The sequence below is a fragment of the Notechis scutatus genome, chromosome 1 (genome assembly GCF_049901735.1).
Source record: "Notechis scutatus isolate UNSWTSFEM ecotype Mainland chromosome 1, rNotScu1.2, whole genome shotgun sequence".
NCBI lineage: Eukaryota > Metazoa > Chordata > Lepidosauria > Squamata > Elapidae > Notechis > Notechis scutatus.
The window spans coordinates 194,911,203-194,919,799 of NC_142009.1; the positions used below are offsets into that span (position 1 = coordinate 194,911,203).

At 36.1% G+C, this 8,597-nt stretch overlaps 1 long non-coding RNA gene across 2 annotated transcripts; it reads right to left on the reverse strand.

Annotated features, from left to right (window-relative positions):
* Positions 1–4,274: 4,274 nt before the first annotated feature.
* Positions 4,275–8,385, reverse strand: LOC148133150 (uncharacterized). Of its 2 annotated transcripts, XR_015747146.1 has the most exons (4): positions 8,214–8,385; positions 7,153–7,281; positions 5,767–5,878; positions 4,275–4,870 (listed from the first exon to the last, which is right to left on the reverse strand). It is a non-coding gene; the product is annotated as an uncharacterized LOC148133150 (long non-coding RNA). The 2 variants fall into 2 exon arrangements; XR_015747144.1 differs by lacking the exon at positions 7,153–7,281.
* Positions 8,386–8,597: the final 212 nt, after the last annotated feature.

Sequence of the window (8,597 nt, forward strand, 5' to 3'; positions counted from 1 at the left end):
TGGTTGGAGGAGGCACCATTACGGTCACCTTGATTTCTTTGTGTGGGTGTGCATCTCTTCCTCAACAATGCCACCACCCCCCAACTACATTATTTCTGCCCCTTCAATGATTGCTCCAGTGTTTATTCTTAGGCCATTTTCCCAAGCCTTTATCCCATTTTCTGGAAGAATCTCTTCATAGCTAGCCATGACAGATGAGTAGTGCTGATTTTGAGCCCATGCTGCCCTCCCCAGAGAGTCACAGGTCCATAAAGTTATCAGAGTAAGGTACCCTCAGAACAAAGATTTTTGTAATGACTAACAAGAAAGAAGCCTGCTTGATAGTAACCCTGTTGCTGGGATCTCCCTTGGAGGAAATGTTATTGTCTGAGGGCAGAGATGCTTTAAACTATATGATCATACATCCTTTATTATAAAGGACAGTCCTTTGTTCAGGGAAAGCTGTTCTTTAGATGCATTTAACTTAATTCTTTATTTTCTTGGTTTTGCTCTTGAACTTTCCTTTGCAATGCAAAATTATAAACATAAACATTTTATCCTTCTGAACTTGTTTCAGATTTGAACTTGTTTTCAGGAGCATCCTTTATTTTTTTCCAGGGGAGAAAAAGGATCCCTGTATTTAAGCCCAGCTTCAAGGAAAGAAGTGCACTCTTGAGCCAAAGATCTCAATTAGGGATCCACAATCCAAGGCCACAATCCTTCCAGGAAGCTGCTTTCCACAGACAGACAGCAAGCAAGGAGCCTGATGGTGCAGCACAAGTTCACTCCCCCTGGATATCTACCTGGGCCAAGCAATGGTTTTCTTTGCAGCCTCTCCTTCCAGGGAAAAGATACTAACCTGCAACAAACAAAGGGCAAGCCAACTGCATGTGAAGTATCTCAGCTGTGTTGTCCTTTCTCCTTATGCAATCATGCTAACGCATTCCCCTCCGTCTCTCACTAAGGTTGATTATCCCTGGACTTAAAATGCAATTATGGAAAGGGAAGTGTGTGTGTGTGTGTGTGTGTGTGTGTGTGTGTGTGTGTGTGTGTGCATGTGGGTGAAAGTGGAATAGGTTGCCACTTCCTGCCTTTCCACTCTTCTGAAGTCCATTTCAGTGGCTCTGTGCTGGTTACCTAGGAAACCACCGTGGAATGGAAGTGGGACTGGATTGCTTCTCCTTCGCAGCGATTGTTAGAGATGCCCGCAGTTTGGAATCGTGGATCTTTTCATACGATTGTGTGGAAGTGCGTGTGCGTCTGTGTGTGTCTGTGTGCATGTACGGATTTGGGAAATCAAAGGCTCACCACCCCCACTTTTCAGGATGAAATACAGGCCAGAGTAACGCAGCGCAGCCCTGAAAAAAAAAAGCGAGCTTATAAAAGAGGAGGATTTGGTTTGTTATGTCATGCCAATGCCATTCTCCGTGCTGGTGCAGCAATGTTGGCAGGAATGTGTTTTATCAAGCATGGTTTAAATGATTTGAACAACTGGAATATCCTCTTCTCTCTTGGGAAGATTTCTTCAATTATTCGGCCCTGGGAAAGCCATTTAAAAGGAAGATTGCCCTTCGATGCATTTTGCTCACCAAATAACATTATTTGTGTTCTGAAAAATTAATGAACACGCATTGTTTGTTTAAGGGAGGAAATGAACCCCATCACTTCATTTTTACTGCAGAATTAGTTATTAGGTTTGTGATCACTGTACTTAATTGATCTCCATTCCATTTTCGTCCCTTCCCTCCCTCCTTCCCTCTCTCTCTTTTTACAGTTTCAGTAAAGAACTCCATAAAGAAACAGGAGTAACAGAGGGTCAAATCTGTACATTGAGTTTGATATTTATATTGAATGAGGTTTTTTATTTTACTGACAATAAAAGTAAACTTTATTGGAAAGCTTCAGAAGGCAAACAAATTTAGGTATTTTTAGCTCATCTTTCCTCAGGTAAATTTACAGCAATAAAAAAAAGCAAAAGAAAGCAAAATGACAACTTAATACTAGAAAATACAAGTTTGTCCTATAATACCATTTAGAAGCACAGTCTAAATAGGCAAATATCTTAGCTAATAAGTGAAGAGGTAAAGGAAATAGTTACCTAACACGGATATGACATTTCAAAGGTTCAGGTGAGTAGGTGAAGCTTTCATGTGGAAAATTTATTCAGGCCATTTCTAATTCAGATGGTGAGGCTGGTAAAAAGACAAAAGAACTTAGCAAGAAAATTGATATACCTTTTAAAAAATGTTTCGCTAACTTAACTTTTTCGGATAGTATTTTTTCAAAGCCTTGTAACACCAAATAATGTATTTTTATGAATTCTTTTCTTAAATACAGAAAAAATAGTTATTGTCTGAAGACTTTTTTTTTCATTAAAAAGAATGTATTTGAAAAATGTGTTTATTTTAGTCAGCTTTGCTATTATTTTTGTTAATTACTATTTAAGCTTTAGTTGTTGTCGGCTCTTTGAGGTAGATCAGGTTAAAAAACAGACCCAGCAGGGATTCTGGAATGTTCTTTATTGTTATGAATTACAACAAGAGAATCTTGAAAGCCTTTGAGAATTTCTCTCTCCCCATGTTATACCAAATAAAATCAAGGCAGGGTAATTTTGAGGACTTTTTTCTCACATTTCTCTCTGTCTCAGGATTAAATAATCGTTTTTGAAATGGCCCACTTAATAGTTCAATCATTCTTTCTCCATTCCCAAGAAATCTACATTCTTTCAACTGTATGGTATTCAATGTTAAGGAAATCTAAGATTGTTTCAATTGGATTTTTATTTCATTAACTTTTATACTGCTGAAGATTCCAATTTCTGAAAACTCAAAACACCTTGAAGGAGCACTTACAGTGTAAAGAATGATTGTAAACCATGACTCTATAAATAAGCATCATTCAGTGCACTAGAACAGAAGATGTTGAATATTTGCAAGCCAGTTTTGATAAATGTTTTTAAAAATTTATAATCCACTCTTTATGTTTACACCTTTCCTAATTGGCATGTTTTACAGTACAACACTATACCCTGACATTAATTGTGGAGAAAGAAAGGCTAAAACAAACAAGAATATGTACTTAGGAATTATTTGCATGTTTGCCAAAAGCTACCCACAAAAGATTGATTTTAAAGTTCAAAGATTTGTTGAAATGACTGCTGCTGAGTGTAAGTGAAGAGGAATGGTATTGCACAGAGTAGATGCTATTATATGTGCTTCATTGTGTAGTAGTTCTTAGAAGAAGTGAATATTAGTATATAATGACTGAGACTTCCCTTATACAAACCATAAATTAAAACATTTGTACTGAGTTCAGAAGCATCTAGGCAGCTAAGATAAGTGGTGCAAAATTTTACAAAGCAGGTTCCAGATCTCTGTGTAGTGGCATTTTGTGCTTCCAAACTATTTTCAGAGGCAGCTGCAACATAAATTACATTTCTATAATGTAGTCTGGAAGTGAATACATAAGCATGGCTTAAGTTGCTTTCAATGTGGCCAGGACAAGCAAATTAAGTTCCTAAACAACCTTTCTCACCCCTACCATCACTAAATAAACATTAGCTCAAAACTATACTCAGGGACCAGTCCTTCAAAAATAAATGCTCTACTTATCTACTGGAAGTGTACAGTGGAAATATAAAATATCAGATAATACCAAATGGATGTAATGTGAATGGGACCTTACCAGTATTTGCAGTAGAAGTATGGCATCTTATTTTGATTCAAAAGCTAAGAGGTATAAATCCAGTTTTTCTTCAACTTTAAGTCTTACATAAAAGCACAACTTAATGGTAGAAACCAACCCTTGGCAGAGTGGCGACTCTTCCTTAAGCATCTATGGAGTAGGGAGGAGCAAGAGGGGGCAAAGGATAAAATATGAGTCATGATTCATGATGTCACAATACAAATCCCATTACTTGCATCTGAGGTTGTGATATAAATATGCAAGAGTGTGTACTGTACTGTTACCAAGAGTGTGTACTGCCATACCAAGAGTGTGTACTGTGTACTGTACTGTTACCATTACTTTGTTATGCTCATAATTCTGTTGGCTAGTAATCTCTGGAACTGCCCATTATCTATATATTGTATACTATATATAAATATATATATATATATATATATATATATATATACCGTTTGCGCGTGGCTTAACTATTTGATGGGATCTCTTTTTCATTCTCACTTTCTTGATAATTCTCTTGCATGACATCAGATATGTTTGGTGCAAATATATATATATATATATATATATATATATATATATATATATATATATATATATATATATATATATTAAAGGTTCTCCCTATTTAGCATTGTTCAGCAACATCCATCTATATATAGTAACTTATATGCATTTCAGTAAAGTGCATTAACGTAAGTACTATTACAGTACATAAATATTCCGTATATGCAAATACGGAATGTCATTAATATTCTCCAACACCTTCCACTATCTTGCTTTTCATTAACTTAGCACCACCCAATTACCACAGGGAAAATAGACCACAGCTTGATTTGCTTAGCCCAGAATTACACAAATGAACATAAAGTAATGAATGTTCCCCACTGGTTCAAAGTTAATACTGTTGACTTCACCAGTGGCCAAGCCCCCTCCATTCATTATAAATTTCCCCCATAAAAGTATGGGTCCAAAAGAAAACATTTGCATGCAACAGAAAAGCTCTTCCGCCTGCTCCTGATTGAAATAAATCATCTTCGAAGGTTTTGCCTTCTGAGAATATTTTTGCATTCATGACTACTCCATAGGAAGAAATCTGCATTTTGATATTACTGGATCCCAAAATATTACTGGTTGTTCTAGAGTTGTTGTGCTATAACACATTGGCACAGGATCTGCTTGTATACTGAAGACCCAAGATCAATCCCTGAAATAGGCAAAAAAAAAAAAAAATCTGCTGTGAAATTCAGAAGAGCCACTGCCATTTATTGTCTACTATTTGGGACTACATGGCAGCACCAGCACTTAAGGACTTCAAAATACTGGCTGTGAACAGCAGCAATGAGATTCATATAAGTACAACTTACTGCTGCTATTCTGCTGCCATTTTCACTGCTGAATTCTGGATGTGCTAAATAATCAGAGATCTAAACATACACTTAGATTTAACTTATTCTGAATTTTAATGAACACAGAAGAGATATTTTTTTTAATGTTCCTAAGCTCCACAATTGCATTAATTGTCCATTAAATCAGAGGTGAAACATTCCCAGCCTTAGGGATAGCGGCATCATGCCATCATGACTTTTCCTTAAATATTACCTAAAACCATTCACAATCAATACATTTCAGGATATTTTGATGATCTCCCTCAAAGTTCTTCAGAAATCCCATATGGAAATGTCAAAATCTGATTAGTTCTCAGGCAAGATCATCAAAGTCACATGCAACATGTAAAGTTACATTAACTATTTTAATTATCTGCTTTTTGTTATTAATTTGATTCTAAATTAAGGGAGCTACTGACACTATTTGGGGGAATACTATCTAACTGACTTATGGTTTAAGCAATGCACTGGCCATCTCTCTACCATATTCTACATGTACAATTTTCTACTCTCTTCGGTTTAATGCAGAATTAAATATATGATAAGCAACCAATATTTTCCTTACAAAAATTCTGTATAGTAATGGAGGATTTTGAGGCTGGATTTGACCACTATCACAATCTTCTAACTGAGGAACTCAGTGCTTATCCAATTTATTGTAAGCTGAGCCAAGCAACCCAGATAATAGTGAGATTGACAGAAAGTAAATCTTTACCTTTATAAGGGTTTTTTTCCACTATAGGCTGCATTCAATAGAATTGTGGTCATTCTACTCATGTGTCTCTTCTTCAGTTCTTCCTATCTATCCCTTGGAAAGGGATTTTCATCTGAGGCCAGAAACAAAAAGTAGCAATTTTCTTTCTAGCTGCAATTTTAGTCTTTTTCTCACACATTCTCTAAAATGGATACAGTATGGTACTTTTGCCATTAAAGCAATCAGTGAAGTTGGATTTAGATTAATCAGAACTACACATCCCAGCTGTAGAAGTCTTCCTCAAGGTGCTGATGGCATCTAGGTGCATTGCAATCTGGTTTTATTTCCATCATTTCCACATATCTTGACTGGAGGATAAATTGTGGAAATAGAAACTAAACATCATATGTTGAGAGTTTTAAAAGGACTGAAGTACATGCCTACCTCTCACTCTGTCTCTATTTTTATCTTTTTTATCTTTGTCTCTATATGCAAAATCTGATATAATCGATTTTTATATATTAGTATGTGAATACTATGCTACATAAAACGTAACCTTTCTTTATTCCTTCTGCCCATGGTTTGTTTTTAAATGCATTAAATGTTTACCCTCTCATGAACACTCATATGCAAATACAAATGCACAAACAAAGACAAATGCACGAACATCAGCTAAATATTTTTTCGGATAACTTGCACTACATTTGACAAATAATCCTTTTTTTAATATATGGAATACAATTATCATAGGGTCAAACTGAAGCAAATGCTTCTCATAGTACAATGATTGTATATCTATTAAAATCTTCAAAGGAAAGAAGAAAAACAATTCTTGAGTTCTGCTGAATTTTTTTACAGTCTAAACAATCTATTTGTACATACATGGAATGATATGTTTCTTTTCAAAAATATGTATGTGTGTGCTGGACTTGAATCACATTAATTTTATCAGTGTCACTGTTAAAAATAAAACTTTTGTGTTGTTTTTTTTAAATTTCAGAGTTCTAAAATAAATTCCATCTATGCATTAATTCCCCCTTCACTTCATTTAACGGCACAGCATGAAGGGACTAGGAAACAGCACAAAGGTTGTTTTGTCTTTTGCTGAGAGTTTTTTTAAATTAAATCACTGGAAGCATGAGAGAGAGAGAAAGACATCAGGAGTTTGCTTAGACCCCAAACCATCAGAGCTGTGCCTCTTAAGCCTGTTAAGATATATACTGGCTCATGTCCTTCAAAACAATCTCTCCAGTAATTTCACAGGCGTCCCTGAATCTCCTCTTCTTGTGATTCATTGCCGACACAAGCACAACTATCTATTGAGAAGACAACTTTTCAAGTTCCATGGTGATCCCTCTTCTGAGATCACCCAACTCAAAAACGTTAGTCCTAACGAATGTCACAGACCTTGTAATTGATGGCACTCGCTCATAAATCTGTGTAGAACTTCAAGAATGCAGCCCAAATGCTTTTCTTTCCTGCATGGTGATAAACCACTGCCGTCTGCATAGCACTGAAAATAGTTCTCGCCTACATCTTACAAGATTCGGGGGAAACTAATATCAGAAAAGGCAATGTGGAGGCTCTATTAATTAAATTACATCTATCTATGGTATTTATCTAAACATTTCCTTAATTTTTCTCATTAATTGATCAGTTCTCATTGCATGCCTTATCAATGATTTTTTTCCCCACTGATGTTGGGGACCCAGTACATGGGAGACACTGAGGAAAACTCGAATATTGAAATAAATCTAGAGATTCACAGTACTTTTATTACTCTGAATGAAAAACAGTGATGCATTTAATCATTTCAAATACTGAATGACACTCTGTACATATAGTGATTAGGGACTGCTAATCATAGCTTGCTTCCAGTCATAGTTTATGATGATGGCTAAAAATGGGCTCTACGTAGTTTAATGCTAAGAATGATTAAATTTCACATTTTTGAACAGTCATGCTGAAATATAAAGGGATAGGGATTAAGAGAAGGAAGTATGAACACAGTGAGAGGTGAATCAGAAAGATAGGACGGGACAAGAGTTTGTTTAATTTTGATAGTTGTGACAGATGACAGGGTTATTTGCGACAGAGATTCAGACTCTTTTTCTTCCCCCATACTTCAGGGGGGGAAGTGGGGAGGGGAACAGTGAAATTCATATTTGATATAAAGATTCTCTACAAAATTAGCTACGGTCCTATTTATGCAGCCCAATCACATCCATATATGGGCCTCTACACAAAGAAAAAAATCAGAGCAAACATTCCATGTTGAGCCTGGAATGGCCCGCTAGTTTAAGGGTAGCTGAGGAGAAACTCCCTATCAAAAATCTAAGGTACTTCCTTACAGAAAATACTCTCTGAATGGAAAGCAATGGGTGCCAATCTTTCTTTGATGGGAAAAGAAATCTAAAACGTGAATTGTTTAAAATATAATTTAATGTAATTTTGATCCCTTGACTTACCTTTGAGTTTCCAGAAAGGCATGTTTCCAGCACTTGTTGCTTTTTTGACAGGGTTAGTTTTTCTTCCAGTCTCTAGACCATGATCCCAGCTCTGTCATAGTCTTGAGATGATCTCTAATACGGAGAAATATTCTGATTGTATCCTTACCTAGATGCTCATTCCACCCCACACTTGCTGTCCTTGTTTTTTTTTTTTTTTAAGTGTTTTCTTTTTTCTATCCTCCATTATTTTCATGCATTGCACAATTGTCAACATACTGGCATTTCATCACCGTCCACGTGCCCTTGACACAGGAGGTCAGCTCTGCAGTTCTGGATGCCAAAATAACAGGTACTGTATCCTTAAATATTTGGGGCTGGCAAAATACTTTGCAAAAAGCTAGA